This window comes from Phacochoerus africanus, chromosome 2, assembly GCF_016906955.1.
Source record: "Phacochoerus africanus isolate WHEZ1 chromosome 2, ROS_Pafr_v1, whole genome shotgun sequence".
NCBI lineage: Eukaryota > Metazoa > Chordata > Mammalia > Artiodactyla > Suidae > Phacochoerus > Phacochoerus africanus.
The window spans coordinates 261,980,308-262,003,536 of record NC_062545.1 but is presented as its reverse complement, the minus strand read 5'-3'; the positions used below and the strand labels follow the sequence as shown (position 1 = coordinate 262,003,536).

Genomic DNA, 23,229 nt, shown 5'->3' with positions numbered 1-23,229 from the left:
GGAGTTAAGGTATCAATTGATAGAGATGGGTTTTCCAGCCTTGGCAGGTAAAGGCAATTCGGTTCAATTTACGTCTGGCGAAAATGGACACTTAAGAAGAAAATATTTGCAGATCGGTATAAATTCAATTTTCCCCCTAATGCCAGCCCCAAGCTGACAAGGAAGAGGAGGAGGAATTTTCTTCTTTCTTTAAAAAAAAAAAAATCTCAGAGCTTGGCAGAGCTTCTGCGTGGAAAGGAAATTCAGTTTGTATCCTCTCTTCATCTGTAAAATGGGGAAAGTTCTCTGAGCTCCCTCTGTGCCAGGGGGTGTTGTGAAGATCGAAGGGGTGGTTGGGGAGCCCTTTGAGAATAAGATGTGGTGCATTCATTTGATGGATATGTTATCTAACTTCTGATATTATTAATACATCTTATGCAGTAATAGAAAAAAGAAATGGTGGCTTGGGTTTCAAATGAACCTGATTTCAAATCTTAGCTTTTTCACATACTGGCTATGTGCCTGAGGGCAAATTACTTTACTTCTCTGAAATTCTACTGGCTCATCTGTAATGGCGGCAGGGGTGGGGGTGGGCATGGTCCCTTCCTTTCAGGGCTGGTGTATCCTATTACCTGAATGTGAGCAGGCAAAGACAGTGCCTGACACATAGATGGTACCAAGTGTAGATGAGGAGGATGGTAATGATTAATTGATTGATAATCCCAGGATAGGATTCAGCTTCCTGATGTGTTTGTTGTTTGTATCCTCTGAACACTGAAATTATGACTGGCTTCAAGAAATCTGGAATGAGTTCATTTGGGGAATATGAAAGCTGTCAAAGAGGAGTGGAATCTGGGCAAAAAAGGAAAGGAAAGGAGAAAGTCTTATTCAGACTTTCTAGAATGAGAGGCCAAACTAAGAGTGGGAATAAGGATAAGGATGAGTATGATTCATGTGGGGGGCAGGAGGATCACTTTTCTGAGCTGGAGAAATCATGGAGAGGGTTTAGTCCAGAAGTCAGAAGGTCAGGCCCACACGGGGGCCACATGGGTGATGGACATGAGTTGAGATGGCTGGGGAGGTGTGAGGGAGTGGGGAGGACTGTGGTCCCTGGAAGAGCACATGTTATATCAAAAAGCATCTACATCCAAGGGTGACAAAACCCTGTGAAGACAAAGTACACAGTCCCTTTATCACAAATTTGAGAGCTCGATTTAAATCCATACCTTATCATCTTACAGAATGCAAGAATGAACGTCCAAGAAATGATAACTTTCCAATATGAGGGGCTGAGTGCAGACTTAAAGAATGACAGAGGATGAGCTAGTAGAGAGTTTGGAAATTCACCTACTCAGGGAAGCACTGGACAGATTTAGTGGAAGGAGACACTTTCTAGAGGAGGCTGGGAGTTAAACTTGACCAGTGGGATGGGCTTTAACCTTCAGGAGACCCCAGAAGTCATCAGGGATTCTCATACATGGTTCAGTGACATTGCTCTTTTAATCTTCATAGTACTCTTGTGAGGAGAAGGTATTACTATCCCCAATGTACAGATGAAGAAACTGAGGCTCAGAGATGTGCAGTGACTTCATTGTGGCCACAGATCCAAACTGTGTAGGAGCTGATGTTTGGTGCGAGTCGGCATGGTAACCACACTCAAGTTCTCTTCCATCCTACTCCTGATCAAATGGCCTCCTACCTGGTACGGTCACCCTTCTTTCTTTCTTTGCGCTGTAGACACTCATGTTCCCTGGGCAGCCTCCTCTCAGTGCTATAAAAAGACTGGCGCCTGACGTGTTCTCTTGCATCTGTCCACTGGTGGCCCCCGCCTTTGTACCTCCAGGTAGGGCATGGAGTGTTGGGCCACCCATGGACACTTTTAATGAAACAGAATGAGAACTAGGCCAGCAAGTCAGATGCTATTGGAAACCTTGCATCACCACCTAAAATAGCCCCCAGGGCATCACAGCCCATGGGAGCCAGCACATTCCCAGGGGGTGTCTGGTATTCAGCCTTTCAGTTCCCACCACGGCCTCTATGTTCCTGGTCATTTTTGTTTTTTGGGATCACAGTGAGCTCTGAGACATCATGATGCCTGCAGAGATGCCTGCTGGCTGGCTTTGAGCACTTTCAAACTACAGGAAGTCTTTTCTATCACTGGTCTCATGGCTTAAATATCCTCTGCAGGATGCGTCACTGAATCCTCTGCCCCCAGTTTGCCTGTCTATTTTCATCACCTGCCATCTCCTTCCAACACACACACACACATGCATTTAGGGCATACACATGTGCATACACATACCCAAACACACGTATATATCCATCCATACAGGCACACACCTGTGTGCACACACACACTCAACACATCCATGCACACATATGTATACTCACATACACACAAATAGACATTCACACCTCTACACACAAATACACACACACACACATACACATACAAACACACATATTCATCCACACACACAAACTCACAATACACACCCATACACATATACACATGCTTACATGCACACAAACACAAAGAGACATGCACATCTGTGCACACACAAACACATGTACACATCCATACACATATCACATGTACACACAAACGCACATATTTACTAACACAATATACACATACAGATACACTCATCCACACACAGCCACAGAATACATACCCATCCACACACTCATACATACATAAACACAGACACATAATATATACACTCTTATACACACTTGTACACATACAAACACATATACACACCCATAAACAGACTCATATACACATAATTAAACAAAAACCCATGCACATATCACTTTTTGGCCTAACAAGAGTAGATTTCTTTTTCTACTTTTTACACACCATGCTTCAACAGGTCATTCCATTATTATGCTCTTCCTACTTCCCCGAGCAATCACCCCTGTGGGTAACTCTTGGCTGTTTCTGTAGAGCACTTCTTCTTTTGGGGTACAGACTGTCTTCAACTCCTATGACTTTGAGGAAACTGTCAATCTCATGGCCATGACTAGGTAACTTGAAGTGTCTAAAAAGTACCCCACTCCCCCTCCAGCTGTGCACAGTGATTGATTTGGGAAAAAATCGATGGTTTTTTTTTTTTTTTTGAGTCCTGATGTAGCTGTTGAGGAAGCATGTCCTTGTTTTGCAGTCATGTTAGCTTGGAGCTGCCCTGAACTCTCGCCCAGCCTATGGAAAATCCCTGATTGAAAATGAAGCCAACCAGAGTCAAACTGGGTTGAGAGAAAGAGAAAGAGACTTCAGGACATAATTTCCTTGGATCTAGCCATTCTGGAAGTCAGATCTATCCCTTGGACTTCCCAGTTATGTGAGCTATTCAATTCATCTGATTTTTAGCTTGAGGTATCTTAAGATTTTTTGTTGTTGTTGTTATTACTTGCAACCCAGAGTCCTGATATTATAAGTAATACAGTGCTAATTGTTTGACCTCTACTGCATCTTTTAATTCTCCCAGTCCTTTGAGGTTGGTATTATGCCCATTTTGGTGATTAGAAAACTGAGTCTCAGAGAAATAAAGACATTTGTCCAAGGTCATACCCCCTCCAGTCCTCTTAACAGCCTCCATCATTTTAAAGATTTTTTTTAACCAAAAGTGACATGTTTCATTGGCAAATGTAAGATCACCTTACCAGAGTCAAGAAGGTAGGAAAGAGTAGTACTACTACGTGCTTAGAAGTAGAAAAGCTGGAAGATGTACGAACATGCCACCATGACATGGTGAATGCCACGAAGGAAGCACTCTGTCTTATTCAATAACCTCAGCATCTGATCCAGGGGCTGCTTTGAAAAGGAAATATTAGTGTGTTCCATGGATACCAGGACTTAGAATGGAGAGCCCACTGTTCACCTCAATGACAAATGTCTCTAGAGCATGGATTATCATTATCTCTGTACCCCAGTAGCTGGTATGGAGTAGATCCTCACTAAATATTTACCGATGGAATGAGTATGGAATTAGTGATACACGATCTCTGTTCACAATGGTGGCTGTTGTTTATTTACACCTGGCTGGGCACCATCTGAATTGCTAGGATCAAGGCCAAAGCAATACCTTTGGAAATAGAAACACACCATGTTCAAATTCCAAAGAGAGGACAGATGGCACATGCTAGCCTGGAGCAAAAGGGAAGTCTTGGACAAGCCTGGTGGGAATGAAACCAAATATCAGGAGATGCCAAGACGGCATTGGGCTGAGGTTAGAAATAAAAGTTTGCTGTCTCTAATTTAGAGATGGTAGAGAGTAAGGAGGACTTTGTCCAGGGAAGCACAAATATAGGTGAAACCTGAAGGTTTTTTTTTTTTTTTGGTGGAGGGGTTTATTTATAATTGTTCCATGTCCTTTTTCCTTTAGATAAAATGGCAGTCTTTCAGCCTAGTGAGAAAAATGAAGCTCTTGAGTTGTGTCAGCATCTGACTCCTTCCCAGATCATCAACTCCTTGAGGGCAACCCCTGTCTCACTTATCACCAGTTCCACATTGGCATAACCCAGCACAGGAGGTTATGACAGGAGTCACTGAATATGTGTTTGTTTGTATTTAATGTGTACATATAAATCCCCAGAGAACAGGGAGACTATTCCCAGCCAAGTCAGAAGATACAGAGTAGCGGGTAAAACAGAAGGGACCTCACTGCAGCAACATTACAATTCAGGAAAACTGAGTCCCCCTTTTCTTCATGGAAGAGGGAATTCTGCAGAGTAGGGATCATTAGATAAATAGAAGCCAACCCCTTCAAATAAGAGAATTAAAGAAAGAGATTAAGCAAAGAAGGAATGAATAAATGAAAGAAGGAAGAAAGAAGAAAGGAAGAAAAAAGAAAGGAAGGAAGGAAGGAAGGAAGGAAGGAAGGAAGGAAGGAAGGAAGGAAGGAAGGAAGGAAGGAAGAAAAAAGAAAGGAAGGAAGGAAGGAAGGAAGGAAGGAAGGGAAAAAACACCACTGGGTGTGGTATCCCTCAAAACAGATCACACACTTTGTGATTTTTAAGCTGACCATTCACTGTACGATTTTGTGAGGCCTCAGTGTTGCCAATACAATTATCTGTACTAGATAATGTCATCATACAGCAATGCTCTCAGGGACACTGGTGTGTGTAGGACCACCAGACCCTAAACTAAATGGCACCAGACCTCTGTGTTTTGTGAATTAATTGGACTGATGTTTACCATCCTTTGGTTTACTTTCACTGCCTTCTCTCAAAATCAGACTGTCAGGTATTATTTGTCATTTCTCACTGGTGTTGGGGTCCTTGCCTACCCATAATCTCCTGGGGCGTTATAATTGAGGTAAATAAGCCTTCACATTCATTTGCACAGATGCCCAGTGAGCACCTCTATATTTGAGACACTGTGCTGTATGCAATTGGAAGCTATGAGATCTCTTCTCAGGCAGCATAATATCAAGGTTAAGAGTGGGAATTGTGGAGTTCCCATCGTGGTGCAGTGGTTAACGAATCCGACTAGGAACCATGAGGTTTCGGGTTCGGTCCCTGCCCTTGCTCAGTGAGTTAACGATCTGGCGTTGCCATGAGCTGTGGTGTATGTTGCAGATGTGGCTCGGATCCCACATTGCTGTGGCTCTGGCATAGGCCGGTGGCTACAGCTCCGATTCAACCCCTAGCCTGGGAACCTCCATATGCCGTGGGAGCGGCCCAAGAAATAGCAAAAAAAAAAAAAAAAAAGAGTGGGAATTGTACCTGATGCTCTGGGCACTTTTATCATTGGATGACCAAAGACAAATTGACAGCCCTCTTTAAGATACATTTCCCATGTCGTGAATTGGGGATAACAATTGTGGCTACCTCAGAGGTTTTGTTTGAGGGAATTAAATTAAGTATAAATGTAACTGCTGGATATTGTTTTCTTTATAAACAGCTTGGATTCTGTCACAGGTGATAAGGCTTGTAGATAAAATATTTATGGGGAGGTCACTTTTTGGAAGGGTCGCTGAAGAAGAGGTGATGAGCTGAGGCTTGAGGAACCAAGGTGATATTTGGGAAGGGCAGAAAAAGCTAATGCAGGCATAAAGGAGAGGCAAGTGGTACACAATCTTGAATTGAAGGGGTTTGTTCGTGGAAAAGACAGCCCTTCATGTTGAAGGAGCCAGAGGAGCCATGAGGTAGGGTGAGAAGTGCAAGCTGGTCTACTAGCTTGATATGATTTCAATCTTCTGAAATACAAATTAATTTCTTAATTTAAATTCACCAAGGCTTGCATTGTGCCCTAGCATGTGATCTATACAGGGGTTTGCAAAGTACAACCTGAGGGATGACATTGGCTTACTACCTATATTTATATAGCCCAAGGACTAATTAAAAATAATTTTTTTGTTTTATTTTTTAAAAAATGTTATTGGAGGATAGTTGACTTGCAAAGTTTTAAAAGTTTCAGATGTACAGCAAAGTGAATCAGTAAGAACCTACTATAAAGCATAGGGGAATCTACTCAATATTTTGTAATAACTTTATATCTGTATCTATACCTATAGATATAGGTATAGATATCTATACCTATAGATATAGGTATATATATCTGTGTCTATATTTATATCTATATATCCTCACTCTTTGTATATATATATAACTAATTCACTTTTTTCATTTTTAAGTTGTTGAAAAAACAATCCAAAGAAGAATAATCTTATGTAGTACATGAGATGAAAATTTCAATGCCCACACATGAAGTTTTATTGGAACAGTCATTACCTACAATGCATATCTTATTTCAAGCTGTTTTTGGCTACAATGGCAGAGTTGAGTAGTTGAGACAGAGACTATAGGACATGTAATGCTTAAAATATTTCCCATTTTGCCCTTTACCAAAAAAGTTTACTGGTTCCAGTTTCGAATCTAAAGTGACTTGATTGCCGAACCAAGGGATGTGACTTGAACCAACAGGTGAAAGGGAGACATGGGGTGGGGGTGGGGTGACTGGATCAGGAAGGCAAATGCACTTTTTCTGATGATCACCATCTCTCCAACCTTCCATTAAGCACCCACTCTAATGTCTTCCAAATATGTGCTTCTTTCTGCCAAATGTCTATCCTTTGAAGAGACAAATGTATTCTTCTCCCTTTTCATGTTGGGATTTCTTTTTTTAAAGAATATTCAAATGGGCTTTCTACCTTACATACTAAGTGCTGAGAGCTCTGGGCCCCACAATAATCAGACTGGGTGCCATTCTGTAAGTCATTTTGTGCAATTTCATGTTCTCTCTCCCTGAAAGGAGAATTACTTTGATAGATTAAAGCCGTTTCCTTATTGGAATGGGCGTTCTGTCTCTTTCTCTCAGCTCCTGTCCCCATCCCCTGTCTCTCCATGCCCCCCAGAGAGGGAGGCCCTAATTTCCCAGAGTTGCTCTTGGTGAATCAATTTCCTATCTCCACCAGCCCTACAGGGTTTCATTTGTAGAATGAAGGGGACTCTGGCTAGGGTGGAAAATGGAAGGGGCTGGAAGGTGACCTGCTTCTTTCTGCTGTGGTTCTGGGTTGTGAAATATTTTAAACTCAGAGGAAGAAGCCCCTGGCTGTTGGTCAAAGGGGTTGCTTTTAACTCTTGGCTTTGCAAGGGCTCTAGAAGGACATATGGAGACTAATTGGGCTCCCACTGTGGAATAAACTGGACATTGGGCTAAGTGATTTCAAACCTAAATAGCTACATTTGCAACCCAGCATAATACACAGACATAATGTGAGTAAATGCCTAGTTTTAATTGCTAATTCTTCTTTCCAAGGATTTTGATGAACTTAGTAGTGCTTATACTTTAGTGTTTTTAAGACTCACTTGGGGAGCATGTTAGAACACAGATTCCTTAGCCCCACTTCCAAAGATTCTGATTTATTAGGTTTGGTGTTAGGAGTAGGAATCTAAATGTTGTAGAAAAATCCCTGGATGAGTCTGATGCTGGTGGTCCCAGAACATCCCATGAGAAATGCTGTCTCAAGATAACATTTTATCCTGCTTATTTTTTTAACGCTTACATGAGCTACCCTAAATGCCTGGCACATAGATAGTACATAATAAATGGCAATCACTGTCATTACTGGTGTAGGTTTTGTCATTATTGCTACTTTTTTTTTGGTTTTTCTGATCCATATAGTTTGCATTTATACACTGTGCTTAATTATATTGGGTTCATGATTAACTTTGAGAGACTTCTGTTTCCTCCTCTATAAAACCAAAAAAGATGAATACCTAACTTCTAGAGAGTGTCTGTCATTATGTTAAATGCTAAGAATTCTTAAGCAATGAACTGAATTCCTATTGCTTTATTCCAGTTCCTAGTTACTTTAATTGCATAAATCCACACACATGAAGGCAGTTTAGATGAACCTCTCTCTTAGGCATGGAAATGTGTTTTGCCTGGTGATGTTGTCTGCTAAATTAGGGGCTCTTTTGTTTTGGGAACCACGCCCCATGAAATGCATGCCCTTTTATTCATCACTTTCTGCTCCAAGAGGTGAAGTGGATAGAAGACTGTGCTAGGAGTCAAGAAACCTGGGTCTGGCCATATCTAACACCTGGTACTACCCCTAGTTTCTATAAACATGCAATCATAGGTAACATATTCTTTTATTTTTCCATTCATGCTATTTTCTATTTACACTATCCAGTGCTGCAAAACTGTATTCCTAAAAGAAATCACTAGAGCTAGATTTGAATATCCACTGGGCCCACTGTTATACCTTTTGCCTAATCTAACCTTCTAATCTAATCTAATCTAATCTAATCTAATCTAATCACTATGACCACTTCATCCAATCTTGACTTCCAACTGGAGAGCAACAATTCCCCTGAATCTTTTCCTGGGAATGTAACTTCTCCAAGGTGTGTTCAGGGTTATGATGAAGTTCATTTTAGAATCACAAATCCATGGAACTTCATGTTAAAAGATTTCTTTATACTTGAAAGGGGGTCCTCTGATGCCACCATACTATTCTGCCTTGAGTATTGTTCTGGGCATTGGGACTACAAAAATAAACAGGGAAGCTTCTCTGGCTTTGAGAAGACTATATAACAGTGAGAAAGACAGGTCTAAAAAAAAAAGTCTTATGGGTTAAAGATTCGAGCAAATCTCTTCCCTGGAGAAGGGAGTGGAGAGATGGTATCTGCAGGGGATGCCACCTGGAATCAGGCTTAGGAAGAAAAGGAGCCCCTGCATGAGCTCTAAGACTCAGGGGGAGTTCAAATATGGGCAGAAGTACACGCAAAGGCCCTGAAGCAACTCATTTGCTTAACCATTCCCCAAAAAGCAAAAAAATTTTTGAGAGGATGGGCTGGATCAGGCACCATGCTCTGTGTTTGCATGAAGGCAAATTTCATGTGTAGGGAGATAGGAAGAGTCTTAGTCTGGCAGTAGGGGATGTTTGCAGAAGATTATTATGTTGAATTTTATAAGTCAGTAGAAGATATTTTGGGGGGCAATATAGAGACCCCAAAGTGTGGAAGAAAAGGAGGGACCCAATCCCAGCAGTGGAAAGGGTACAATGGAAGGGATTATGAGAAATGTGGAGATGTGGAAATAGATCTCTGACACTCTCAGGTCTTACCTCCACCTTGTCCTTGTCTATCAAAGCCCACTCTTGAAAGCACCCACTTCACCCTGGCTTTGAAATTCTCCCCAGAGCCGTGATTCACATGAGCCTTCCTTGGGTGTCTTTGCTATGATTGATAATTTGTCCCAAATCCATTTTGGGAGGTTGTTTTTCTTCCCCGACATACATCACGGGATATTTTTATAGCTTGATGAATCTAACACATCTGTGTAATCACACAGTTTCCAGAAATCCAGATGTTCCCCAGAGCACCTCTGGCTCCTGCGCTCTTGCAAACATTTGCTGTAAACACCAAAGGCTGTTTGTTGGTTTTAATGTTCTAGCTCATCTTATTACCCAGTGAAGGTGAAAGATTGAAGCCAGATAGTGTTGCCAGTAAATGTTTTCGTCCCTAATGCATCTATTTCTAGTGACTGATTAGTATGCAGTGGGGCCCACAGCCTGATGCTGCCTAAATGGCCCATCGTGTTCTCTTGCTGTGGTGCAGAGAGGGAAGTCAGGCTGGGTGTGCAGAATCCCTTCTGTTTTCTGGTCTGAGGTCTCCAGCCAAACAGAGGGCTCAGCTCACTGAGATGGCACAGGGAGAAACAAGGGGCCAGGACCAAGCCATGTACCACTGGGTTCCTGAGACGACTCTAACAAAGCTAGTGCAGGTGAGATGTTTAATTGTTCCTGGAAGGTAGACCCATATTAACAAAAGGAGGCTATTATCATTAATGTTTTAGCCATTAATCTGTAATGGAAGACGCTCACACCCTATCTTTAAGAAATTCTGTGGTAATGGGACTTAACTTCGAAGCTGGGGAAAGAACATCAGAATGGGAGTCAGAGGCTCAGGTTGGAGTTTCCTTTAGTTGTAGGCAAGTTCTCCCCTTCTCTAGGCACCAGCTTGTCTATTTGTAAAGTGAAGAGCTTGCCCCAGATGATACCTAATGACCCTCCTATTTCCAAAGCAATTAATTCTCTTATTCCAAGGGGTTGTTACAAGGTTGAGCAAGAAGAAACACCACTAACCCGAGATGCTGTTAACTGATCATCTGAAATGGACCAGTATAATTGCTTTTCCTCTAGAGAGTTTTAAGAAGTAGGCAGGAGACAGCTTTGGGTGAACAGCCTTTCCCTTCTATGTTCCTTCTGCTGGGAGTTTCCTTCCAACCTCCAATCTCTGTTCATGCTACACCATATGAGGCCTCTCTCTGACCCTGCCCAATGAACCCCACCAAGGGGATAAATTAGGGTCCCTCAGTTATTACATTTCCCAGCATTGCAGATCTAGAGCATTTTGTAATTATTTGATTCATGTCCATCTCTGCCAATGCCCTGAGACCTCCCCCACTCCATGAGAGTTGGAACCATGTCTGTTTTGCACATCACTGTATCACCTAAGCCTGTGGAAGCTCAATCAGTACTTGTTGAATGAGCTAGTAAATAAATGAACGAAGTCCTGCCTGGGGAAGGGAGATGGATAAGGTACCCACCTTCTGAGGACTGAGAGCCTCGGGAGCTTCCACAAAGTAAATACGGGGATGCAGAGCAATGAACAAATGCAAAAAAAAAAATCCAGATGAGCAGAAAGGGACCATCTATTATTAAGGACAAAGTTCAGCTGTGGAGGGAGGGAATACATAGCACACAGAGAGGAGTGAATCTGCTATATGAGCAAAAGGAAGAAAAAAAAAAGAAGAGCAAAGAAAAACAAAGGCAGGGCATAGCATTTGAGTAAGGAAAGGACAGGGAATGATTTTCTAACTGAGGCTTGAAGATCAAAGATGGCACTGAGCACATTAAATATTTCACAATGATTATCAACTTATTAATATAGAGAGATTGATTTATTCTTATGTTCTTAGGAGAGAATTGTGAAAAGCAATAACCCATCTCGAGCACAATAAGCTCGCCTTAATCGGAACAGATAAGACTTAGAGGATTGAGGGAGATCAAAGGATGAAAGAATGAGTCCCTTGAGTTTTTTGGGAGGCAGAGTGGTGAAGAGAGCCTGGGCAGGGAGGGGGGGGTGGTCCTACAGATATGGATGGGAGCTTGCCTTATGTTTGGGGAGCTGAGTGCCCTGGGGCAAGTCCCCTTTCCCAGCTTAACCCCAGTCTTCTTTTCCCTGGAACAGAGCTTGACAAACTAGAGCCCAAGGGCCAAATCTAGTCTTCCACTTTTTTTTTTTGTCTTTTTAAGGCTTCATCCATGGCATATGGAAGTTCTAGGCTAGGGATTGAGTCAGAGCTGTAGCTGCTGGCCTACACCACAGCCACAGCCACATGGGATCTGAGCTGCTTCTGCAACCTAAACTATAGCTTATGGCAATGCCAGATCCTTAACCCACTGAGCAAGGCCATGGATTAAACCCACATCCTCATGGATACTAGTCAGGTTCATTAACCACTGAGCCACGATGGGAACTCCCAGTCTTCTACTTTTTTTTTTTTTAATTAAGTTTTATTGGAACGTGTATTGTCAGTGCTTGCTTTTGGTCATGGGAGTATAATTGTAACCAAAACCCTATGGCCTTCAAAGCCAAAAATCTTCACAATATAATATTTTATTTATTTTTAATTTTAATTTTTTAAATTTTTGCTCTTTAGGGCCACACCTGAGGCATATGGAAGTTCCCAGGCAAGGGGTCACATCAGAGCTATAGCCACCAGCCTACACCACAGCCACAGCAACGCAGGATCCGAGCCATGTCTGAGACCTACATTACAGCTCACGGCAAGGCTGGTCCTTACCCCACTGAGCGAGGCCAGGGATTGAACCCACATCCTCATAGATCTTGTTGGGTTCATTACCACTGAGCCACAATGGGAACTCCTAGAAAAATGCTTGTTCTGAATATCCATTCATTTGGTGTCTGGCATTAGGATGTACTCAACGAATGTTGGAGGTGTTTGATTAACATTTTATACTGGAAGGGTAAAGACAGACATGGGGTGAGCGTTCAGATTAACTCCCCAAGAGCTGTGCAAATTACCTCCCCTCTCAACTTCTTTATCTTTTGTAAACTGAAGAGAACAAATCTGTCTTGTATAACAGTCGCTGGTATGTGAAATGCAGTATGATTACTTTGAACTCAAAACACTTCTTAATAATTTTTTGTTCCATTAAAGCTTTGGATAAAACAAAAATAGTTATCCATCATTACTTTGGAGGCATTGGAATCTCAGAGTTGCTGGAGTTCTCAGCTCAGGGTCAGAAACTATCTCTACTAGCTCCTGACTTGGAACCATGTGTGGTCTTTCACCTGGAGCCATTACCTGAGTCTAAGCACCATGCCTGACATGTAATATGAGCTTAATATTTGTAAATGAATATATGAAAGCAGCTCTAGGTATCAATTCTGATTAAGACTCTCCATTGGGTGAAGGCCTTTTGGGTCCTCTGGGGGGTTATCTCTTACTCCTCCTAAGCTATTTCAGAACAGTAACTTGATCCTTACTGCCCCATTTTGGCTGGAAGGAGTACTGGGCATTATCCAGAGGGTCCTCCAACCGGGCTTTCCTACTGGAATCTGTAGTTGGTCATTCTCAACCTTGCCTACTCATTGGAAATAAGTATATAAATAAGAACATCTTAGGGGTGAGTCCAGGGTATTGGAATCTTTTAAAAACTCTGCAGGGATTGAGTGCTCCTGCCCTAGAAGTTATGGTTCAGTCTTGCTAGGTTGGACCCTGGGGTTTCTTTGGGCAGTTTCTAAGCATCCCTGGGAACATATGCAATGGGAGTTTGGCTCAGACAGCTTCTCATCTTCTTAGCTGAGCTAGACAGATCATAGTGAAGCTATAGGAATAGTCTGAATTTGGATTTTGGGGTCTCAGGAATGTCAACAGATTCATAAGCCTTCATGAACTCAATGGGCTTATCCTGGAGGGGAAGGGAAGGGCTGAAGGGGTCCTGAGTTGAAGGGATGTGTCTTTAGGGCCCAAATCTACAGCTGGGTGTAGAAGCAGCCTTCCTTGTTTCTTTAGAGCTTTAGCTAAAAACAAATTCTTGAACCTTGTGGGAGCTTATACAACAGACAGCCAAGGCCATGAAAAACATCCAGGTCTACTTGATTAGTTTCAGAAAGGGAAGCTAAGTCTGTAGCAGTAAGTCCAAGGGGCTAGTCGTTACTGGCCTTGAACTGAGGCTGTTTCACAGGAGTGAAGCCTTGGGGCTTTAGACACCAGTGTGGGTAGAAGTGGGAAGGAGGGAGGCTTTGATGGGAAGAAGGCTCTGCATCTCAGGAGAAGCCCAAAGGCACATGATCAACTTAGAGAGATTGGCCAAGTTGGTTTTCAGGGGTCTCTGACATTCAAGCCAAAATGGAGCTAGTTTGGCCAAGATCCAGGCTCTTCTATACTAGTATGGCACATGGACGCAAGGTTTGGGCCAAAATCTAACCAGCTGGTTGTGGCTGCCTAGACACTGCATTGAGAAGCATTCTGAAGTCATATCTGGCTTGATTCATGAGGTTGGCAGTGACCGATCAGAGAGAGAGGAGTGGCTTATCAGAAAAATGGCCAGAAGATAGTGTGGGGGAAGATTAGGAAGCAAGACAAACTTTGGGGGAGACAAGACTGAGGCCCAACTGTGCAGGATCTTGAGGCCCAAGTTGGAGAATTTGGATTTGAAAATTTTTGATCCTGAGAAATTCTGTTGTGCCTTCTTAACAGAGGGTTAATGTAGCAGGGCTGAAGTTTTGTAAATATCTTTGCCTGCAGTAAGGAAGGTAGCCCAGAAGAGATGGTTGTGACACTTCATGGAGAATAAGGGGGCTTTTGCAATCTAAGGTCCAAGCATGAGATAACACTTGTTCCAACAAGATGTGAGTATCTCCCATAAACCAGGAATTGGGTTTGGTCTATGTCGACACAGGGTCAGATGGTTACAGCTACTTTCCTTGAAGGAGATTGGATTTTGGAGTGGGTGTCTTAGGAAGGTTCTGTGTATCAGAATTCTCCAGAGAAATAGAACTTATAGGACATATTCAGACATACAGCAAGAGATTGATTATGAGGGACTGGCTCAGGCAATGACAGAGGCTAAGTCTTATGATTTGCTGTCGGCAAACTGGAAGCCTGAGGAAGTTGGTTGGGAATCTAGTCCACACTCTAAGGCCAGAGACCCAAGAGGGCCAGTGGTGAAAGTCCTAGTTCAAGTCCAAAGGCCAGAGAACCAGGAGCACTGATGCTGGAACACAAGAGAAGACGGACGCTCAAGTAGCCCAGCTCAAGCATAGAACAAATTCACCCTTCTTCTGCCTTTTTGTTTTATTCATGTTGTCAACAGATTGGATGATGCTCAGCTGCCTTGGTGAGTGCCATCTTTACTCAGTCTACCCATTCTGATGTTAATCTCTTCCAGGATGCTGTCACAGACACACCTAGAAATAATGTCTTATAGGCTCTCCCAGTGTCTCTTAGTCCAGTCAAGTCAACCCATAAAATTAACCATCGCATCCTATTGTTGTATGTTGTTTATCCCAGAAGATTTAATGGGTATCTTGACCTCACCTTTTCTTCCTGAATGAGGAATGAGAGGAAAGCTAGTTTTACAGAACTCTGGTCAATAATAGGAGCAGCTTTAATACAAGAGTAACCCTTTATTGAGTCTTGTTTTAGTGCCAGACAGACACTGTGTATGTATGTCTCATAAATTTTTCTATTTTAAACTCACAAAGACCAAAGGACTTAGGATTATGTTATTCTCATTTTGCTGCTAATGAAACCTCATTATGGTTCAGGGATGGTAGGTAGCTTGCCTAAGTCCTCACAGCTAGTAAGCAGCAGATGGGGCTCAATGGACAGTCTAGCCCACAGTGATTTCACCTGACACCACTTCACTCCTGTCTCCACCATCAGCCACTCCGGGGTCCCCCTTTGGCAGCATTAAATATACCCGCAGGCTTTCTGGTTCCATAGGGGTACTGGGCTCTGATTGTTTCTCGTTAGCAGTTGTCTTCCCTGGCCCTGCGGGCACTCGGTTACATAATACCTGAAAATATTAAATTAGTTTTCCTTTACAGGAAATTATATTCCATTAGGGCCACTGACATAGCTATTTTGAGACCTCCAAGAGAGCTGTGTGCTTTTTGGAAATGTCTGACAAGTCCGATTGCTATCAGGCAAGGAGCTCTCCAAAGGCCTTGTTGCTGGTTGAGTAATTAGACATTAAGTGGCTTTAATAATAGACATAGAAGGTCCATACAGGTGGATTTCACTTGTGATCATCAGCTCTGCCTTGGGTCCCACTTCTGGCAGAGAAAAGGAAGGGGACAGAAGCACGCGGTGATCTTCAGAAACCTTTGATGTCACTTCCTATCACTTGGCCTATCACTCAGCACAGGTAGGAAACTTGCTCCAGGGAAGAGAATCAGCCTTCCTCTGGGGGGCGCTGTTGTAGTCAGTTGCATCAAGATACTGCTCTGCTTGAGTCGTGCACCTGCTCAAATACCTTCTCAAAACGCAGGGCAAAGTCTACCTGGGTTTGACATCAAAATCCTTCAAGATTTGGCTTGCATTTATTTTTTTCAGAATGCGTCTTTACCTAGAGCTAGTGGCCTTCATAACTTCCTGTTTCTCCCCACATTTGTGTCATAATCTGTCACCCTCATGACCTTGTCTGTTAAGCTTCTTCCATCAAGAAAGCCTTCCATCTCCACATTTTCAAATCCCACCTAGAGTTCAAGCCTCAGCTTCAAGACCACCTCTTCCAGGAAACTTATTCTAAATCACCTTGCCAAAGAATTCTCTCACTCTCCTTTGCATAGCCACAGAGCTTTTCAGCTTGTAATCTAATCATTTTATTTCCTCTCACTTTGTATTGGAATTATCTTATACAAATCTCCTCTCTCTTGCTATACAGTAAATTCTTCAAATGGAAGGAATATGTTTAACCTCTCTGTCAAGATTCCCTGGCTTCTCTTATAAAGCCTTGTATGCAGCAGGCATTTAACAAATACATGCTTTACATATCTATCGCTTTGGTGATAACTAGAGACTGAGGTTCCATGGCCATCAGTCCATTTAGTCTTCCACCAGTGGCACTTACGAACACCCTCAAACCTTTCTTCACCCTTACAAATGATATTTCTAGCATCATAATAGAATTGATGAAGGTGGGGAGAAGGGTTATGAGATGTTAGGATCCAGGATATGGATGTAATTTGAGCACAAGTCTCAACACACAGATGGATAGGCAGGCACCTTAAGACTAGATCCCAGTTTCCCAAAGGGAGGCTACATTTCTAAGTTCAGATGGATTGGATATTTGATATGCGGGAAAGAGCACTGAAATTATGTGATGGCGTGAGTTTCACCTGCTCCATTTCCTAAGGCACTAGCCCACCGTCCCAGCCTCATCTCCCACCACCCACCACCTGCCCTGCGATCTAGAAACACCAAACCATGCACCAATCCTGCAGCACACAATGGGAGGCCCAGGACTCTCACTCCCTGGCTCCTGTTCCCACTCCAGGTTGAACCCAATGAAAGACAAACACGAAGATCAGGTAGGAAATAAAACCAATGCCAGATTCACTGACGATTCAGCTGCATTTGAAACTTCTTGCCTGATTCTGGACTGTGCAACTCACCCACCCTGGAACAAATGGATGAGCTGGCACAGCAAATACAGGCCTGTTGTAGGAGCAGCACCCATCACTCCTGGGCAGACGCAGATGGAGGGAGCCCCAAGAAAGAGATCTTTACTTATGCTTGGAAGACACAGTTCTTGCTTGTTCTTTCACATGTATGGCCTTTGGGCAACAGAACAGGTCGCCCTCAGTCTTGCAAACCCAACCCTTTACTCCTTCATGGGGAGAGAGGAAGCGGGGAGGGGAGAGTGGAACCCAGAGTGTCCCCAGCTCTCCTTCCAGAAGAGGACTAGCAAACTCTGCTTCTCCATAGATTGGCCATAGCAGAGCTTCCAGTGATTTCCCCTGACATATGTTGTGTCCATCTGTTGTTGTTGTGCCTGTGCCATTGCCCAGGCTGGTCCTTGTTCCCAGAGTGTCCCTCTCTTTTATTTCCACCTGACCAGGTCTTACTCCAATGCTGCTTTGTCCCCAAGTCTTCCCAGAGCTTTCCATTCTTCCCAGGGGATACTCAGCAACCTGCTCCACCTTCCCTTATCCCAGCCCTTACAGCCTCCTACTCATGTTCTTGAGACACATGATGTGTTTCTCTTCCCTCTCCCCATTCTTACCTCTGCTCCCTGGGCTGCACAAAGGACTGCCCCTGTAACTCCAGTGCCCACCCTGAGCCTGACAAAGGGTCTGTGCTCATGAACGATGATTGGATTTGCCCATAGAACTGGCTGTCCTGTGGCACAGGGCCAAGAGCTGGGATGCGTTGCCCTGCACCAAACGTACCCCCCAACTGCTGATGAGAATGAGGCCCTTTGTCGGCTTTCCGAGTCTCCACGTGGAGGCTCTGGAGACTGTGAGGCTGAAGTTACTTCTCAGCAGCCTACCCAGGAGCTTCTAGGGCTTTGCTCAAGGCTGAATCTCCTCCAGCAAACCGCCACTCTTTTCCTCCCGCAGGTTAAGCAATCCAGAGAGTGACCCCATGTCCTCCCAGGAGCAAGTCTGCTGCTGCAGCCTTCAAGCATGTGTTTGCCCCCTAATAACGCTGGCAGTGGTGAGTGTCTTTAATTGGGATGTTCTGTAACGGGGGTTCAGGCTTGGGATCTCTTGTAAAATTCTTGGTGTGAAACAAATATCCAAAAAGGCTGGTTTCCTTCTCTCTTAAGGTGGAAAAGGGGCATAATGTTTTCCTTCTTTCTTTCTTTTTTCTTTTTATAGCCATACCTATGGTGTATGGAAGTTCCCAGGCTAGGTGTTGAATCAGAGCCGCAGCTGCCACCTACACCACAGCCACAGCAACACCAGATATGAGCCATAGTGCAGTGACCCACACTGCAGCTTGTGGCAACACCAGATCCTTAACCCACTGGGTGAGGCCACTGGGTGAGGCCAGGGATCAAACTTGCATCCTCACAGCCACTATATTGGGTTCTTAACCCACTGAGCCACAAGGGAAGCTCCATGGGGGGCATAATCTTAACTCATCCTCATGACAACCCTGGAGAGTGTTGTTGTTATTGTCATTACCATGTTTCTATTGCCGGGTTTAAGCTGATGAAAATAAAAAGTATATATATATGCTTTAAGGTCCATGGAAAAGAAAAGATGTTTCTCCAGTGTTCAGGAAACCAAAGTTTGTATTTGACGATGTGTGGGAAATGCCCAGCTCAGCTCACAGCAAGCAGATACTCAATACATGGTAGCCATTGTTATTATCATTATCATCAGAGAGGGGGAGTGATTCATTCAAGGTCACACAGCTGGTTAATGACAGAGCTGGACCTGGAATTCACGCCTGGACTTTTAGGCTTTGGGTCTATTGCCTTTTTCTTGCCCTCCCCCTCTGCCTGTGGATCTGTGTGTGTACGACCTTCTAGAACCCTTTTAGGTCCTGGCCAGACTCATTTACCACTCAGCAAAAAAATGAGAGGGAAAAAAAAAAAAACCTCTTCTACCACGATGCAGGGAAAAAATTACCCTTAATTACTGGGGCTTCTCTACAATTATAGGACGTGCATTTGAACTCTGAAGGGTCCTCTCCTGAGGATAACCTTTATTTGCCTGATTGCGTCTGTTCAGTTAATTCTGGCTAATTACTATTTTCTTCCTATTAGATTCTAATTATATACAGTATTTTCATTATAAAGCGTAATGTTTCCCAGAGAACCATGTCAATTATACAGGCAATATTACCGGAGGTCTAGTTTACCTCATTAAGCCCAAGCAATGAAGCCATGCATCTGATTAAAGCCGTGGTTTTGGGGGTGGACGTTAACTATATGCGGGTACCAGTGACTTTCACCTAGAACTTGCTGGCTGCGGAGAGGGGCAGGGTGCTGCGGAGAAGCCCCGCGAGGGAGGCAGGGTCCATTTGGTTATCGCTGGTTTTCTTCCAGAAACCCCAGCACTGGTCCACGGCGTCCTTGGTGTTAGTGTATTTATGTTCACAGTTTTGTTTATTTCTGAGAACCTGGTGATTTTAGTTTGGCTGAGGCAGGGTTATGCTGTGGTACCAAAGCCAGCCTTACCCTCAATTCAAAGGCTTCCGGTCACCCTGCCCCCCACTTGGCCACCTCCACTTCTCAGTAAGCTAACAACCTAGCATCTTTCTTCACTCCTGACTCACCCATCCACCCACTGTCTCATATCCCTCTTCGTATGTCTAGTTGACATCTTACCCTTCTTGTGTCCAAAACAGAATACTTGGCTTCTGCCCTCCCTGAACTCTGATCCCAGTCCGCCTTGTATCACAGCCATCTCATTAAGTGCCATAACCATCCACTCAGATGCTCAAGCAAACTGCCAAGAGGTCCTTCTGACTCCTTTCTTTCCATTGTCTCTACCATTGAATCCATGAGAATGTCCCATAAATTCTAGGTCCCAGCTACATCCTGGATCCATCCTCTTCTTCCCATCTCCACTGCTACCTCCAGTCCAGGCCATCCTTGTCCCTACTATATAAAGGCCTCCTAATTGGCATCATGTTTCCTTCCCTCCCTGTATCCTGTGTCCTCACAGTAAACTGAGGTGATTTATCCAAAAAACCAACACAAAAACAAGTCAGCCCATGTTATTCTCTTGCTTAGAACACTTAGATCTTTTGTATTTTGCATTAAAGCCAAATTTTGTTCCATGTCTATAAGACAGTCCATGATTGGTCTCTTACCTACTTATTCAAGAAGTGTTTATTGAGGGCCTACTAAGTGCCAGGTGCTGTTCTTGTCCAAATGGTTCCTGTTTGTGTGGGAATAAAATAGATAAAAATCACTCTCATGTGTACCACTTTTTTCATATCATGGTAATAGTCCTTAATATTTCATATGTTTGTCTTATCCATCTAGATTGTCTAAGAGGTCCAGGTCCATCTCTGTTCCCAACACTCCTGACCAAGGCCTGAAAGCATCTCAAGAAATATGAGCCATTTTGCTATGATTTAACACTTGGGCAGGAGTTGGAAAACAAAGTTGATTAAAAATACACTTTTATTGGATTCTAAAGGAATTAATAAAATCCTCCCTTTGGGGATTAATAAAAGAAGATTTTTTAATATTAGCTTTATTTTTTCTACTTTATAAAAGTATTTTAATCAACATTCTATGCTTTAAAGGATGGACTCAAGCTATGTCTCTACCGGGGTGGGGAGGGGAATGGGGATTTTGTCAGCTCATTTGTAAATGAGTCACTTTTTTTTTTTTTTTTTTTTTTTTTGCTTTTTAGGGCTGCACCCGTGGCATAGAAGGTTCCCAGGCTAGGGGTCATATTGGAGCTACAGCTGCCAGTCTATACCACAGCCACAGCAATGCAGGATCCAAGCCATGTCATATCTGTAACCTACATCACATCTCACGGCAACGTCAGATCCTTAATCCACTGAACAAGGCAGGGATTGAACCTGCATCCTCATGGATACTAGTTGGGTTCGTTAACCTTTGAGCCAAAGGGAACTCCAAGTCACATTTTTTTATATTGGCTGCCTTGTCTGAAATAAATATTGTCAATATTATTTCTCTAATAAAAATCCAATAAAACTGTGAAATTCAAGCAAAAGGGGAAATAGCGTTTCTTGAGCATTTCATCATCTAGGAGTTAATGTTTTGTACCAATCATAGGCCATGATAGTACTTCTTTTGTTCAGGAAATTGAGTACATTGTCTAAAGTGCTTAGGACGTTAGTTGTAATGAGAGTAACTGTGTGGCTCTGGAGCTGGGGTGCTTGGGTTCAGATTCAGGGTTCTCCATTTATTTGTTGTGAATGACCTTGAGGTCAACCTGTGGTTCATGTTTTCCATTTGTAAAATGAAGATAGTAACAGTTCCCAGTACCTAGGGTTGTTTTAAGTATTAAATGAGTAGAGTTCCCATGTGGCTCAGTGGGTTACGAACCTGACTAGTATCCATGAAGATATGGGCTCAATCCCTGGTCTAGCTCAATGGATTAAGGATCCAGTGTTGTCATGAGTTGTGGTGTAGGTTGCAGATGGGACTGGGATCTGGTGTTGCTGTGGCTGTGGTGTAGGCCTCAAATACAGCTCTGATTTGACCCCTAGCCTGGAAACTTCCGTATGCTGCAGGCATGACCCTAAAAAGCAAACAAAAAAACAAAAACAATCAACAACACCCCCCCAAAAAAAAGTAAAAAACCAAAACAAACAAAAACAAACAAACAAAACAAAGAATTAAATGAGTGGACCCACTTACAATCCTGCCTGGCATATTTGTGCTTCCTTAAATGCTGTCTGTTATTATCTGGATCTGAATGTAGACTAGTCTTATTCTAAACTACCATTCTTGGAGTTCCCGTCGTGGCACAGTGGTTAATGAATCCGACTAGGAACCATGAGGTTGCGGGTTTGGTCCCTGCCCTTGCTCAGTGGGTTAACGATCCGGCGTTGCCGTGGGCTGCGGTGTAGGTCGCAGACACGGCTTGGATCTGGCGTTGTTGTGGCTCTGGGGTAGGCCAGCAGCTACAGCTCCAATTCGACCCCTAGCCTGGGAACCTCCATATGCTGCGGGAGTGGCCCAAGAAATGGCAAACACACACACACACACACACACACACACACACACACACACACACAAACAAAAAAGAAACAAAACAACTACCATTCTTGTCCTCAATAAATACTATCAGTGGCATCTATATCATTTATTAAGTAATTTTATTCTGTAGTTAATAACTCATTTCCTAATCCTACCATGAAAACTGTAATGCCCACATTTTCTGTCTTAATGTACTGGCGATTAAAACCAAGGATCCCTAAAGTCACTTGTCCAAAGTCAAGAAGAAGATAAGCGGCAGCTCCAGAAGTCACACCTAGGTTTGCCTGGCCCCACAGCTCATACCCTTTGGAGAGGTTAAAATATCTTGTAAACTTCAAAATGTAACATATTGTATGTGTGGAAAGTGCTGTAGACTTAACTGTGTCTGCTGCAAATTCCTACGTTGGAGCCCTAACATCCAATGTGTCTGCCTTTGGAGGTGGTGCCTTTAAGGAGGTGATTACATTTAAAGGAGGCCAGTAGGTGGGACCCTGATCCAATGTGAATGGTGTCTTTATAAGAAGAGGAGGAGACCCCTAGGGATGTTCACACACAGAGAAGAGGCCACATGAGGACACAGTAAGAAGACAGCTGCCTACAAGCCTCAGGACACACCAGACCTGCTGGCACCTTCTTCTTGACCTTCCAGCTTCCAGAACTGCGAGAAAATCCATGACTGTTGTTTAAGACCCCCAGTCTATGCCATTCTGTCATGGCAGCCCTCACTGACTAATGCAGAAGGGGGCACTGTTAGAAAAATATGGGAAGAGATGTCAGGTGATCTGTATCTCCTTTATCAGGGAGTGCTTACTTCCATACGGGGCTCTCAGAAGGAGCTTGATAAAGGCAAAGACCTGCATCTAGAAAAGGTCCTTCCTTTTCTTTTCTTTCCTTTTCTTTTTTTTTAAAATTTTTTATTTTATTTTATTTATTTTTTTGTCTTTTGTCGTCGTCGTCGTCGTCGTCATTGTTGTTGCTATTTCTTGGGCCGCTCCCGAGGCATATGGAGGTTCCCAGGCTAGGGGTTGAATCGGAGCTGTAGCCACCGGCC

General features: G+C 43.3%; 1 long non-coding RNA gene across 1 annotated transcript in view; it reads left to right on the top strand.

Annotated features, from left to right (window-relative positions):
• The window catches only part of LOC125121349 (uncharacterized), a 92,004-nt gene extending 73,813 nt beyond the window's left edge, over nt 1–18,191 (top strand). Inside the window, exon 4 of the long non-coding RNA XR_007133444.1 lies at nt 18,097–18,191. This is a non-coding gene — a long non-coding RNA (uncharacterized LOC125121349). The remainder of the gene's footprint in view (nt 1–18,096) is intronic.
• The last annotated feature ends 5,038 nt before the right edge of the window (nt 18,192–23,229 follow it).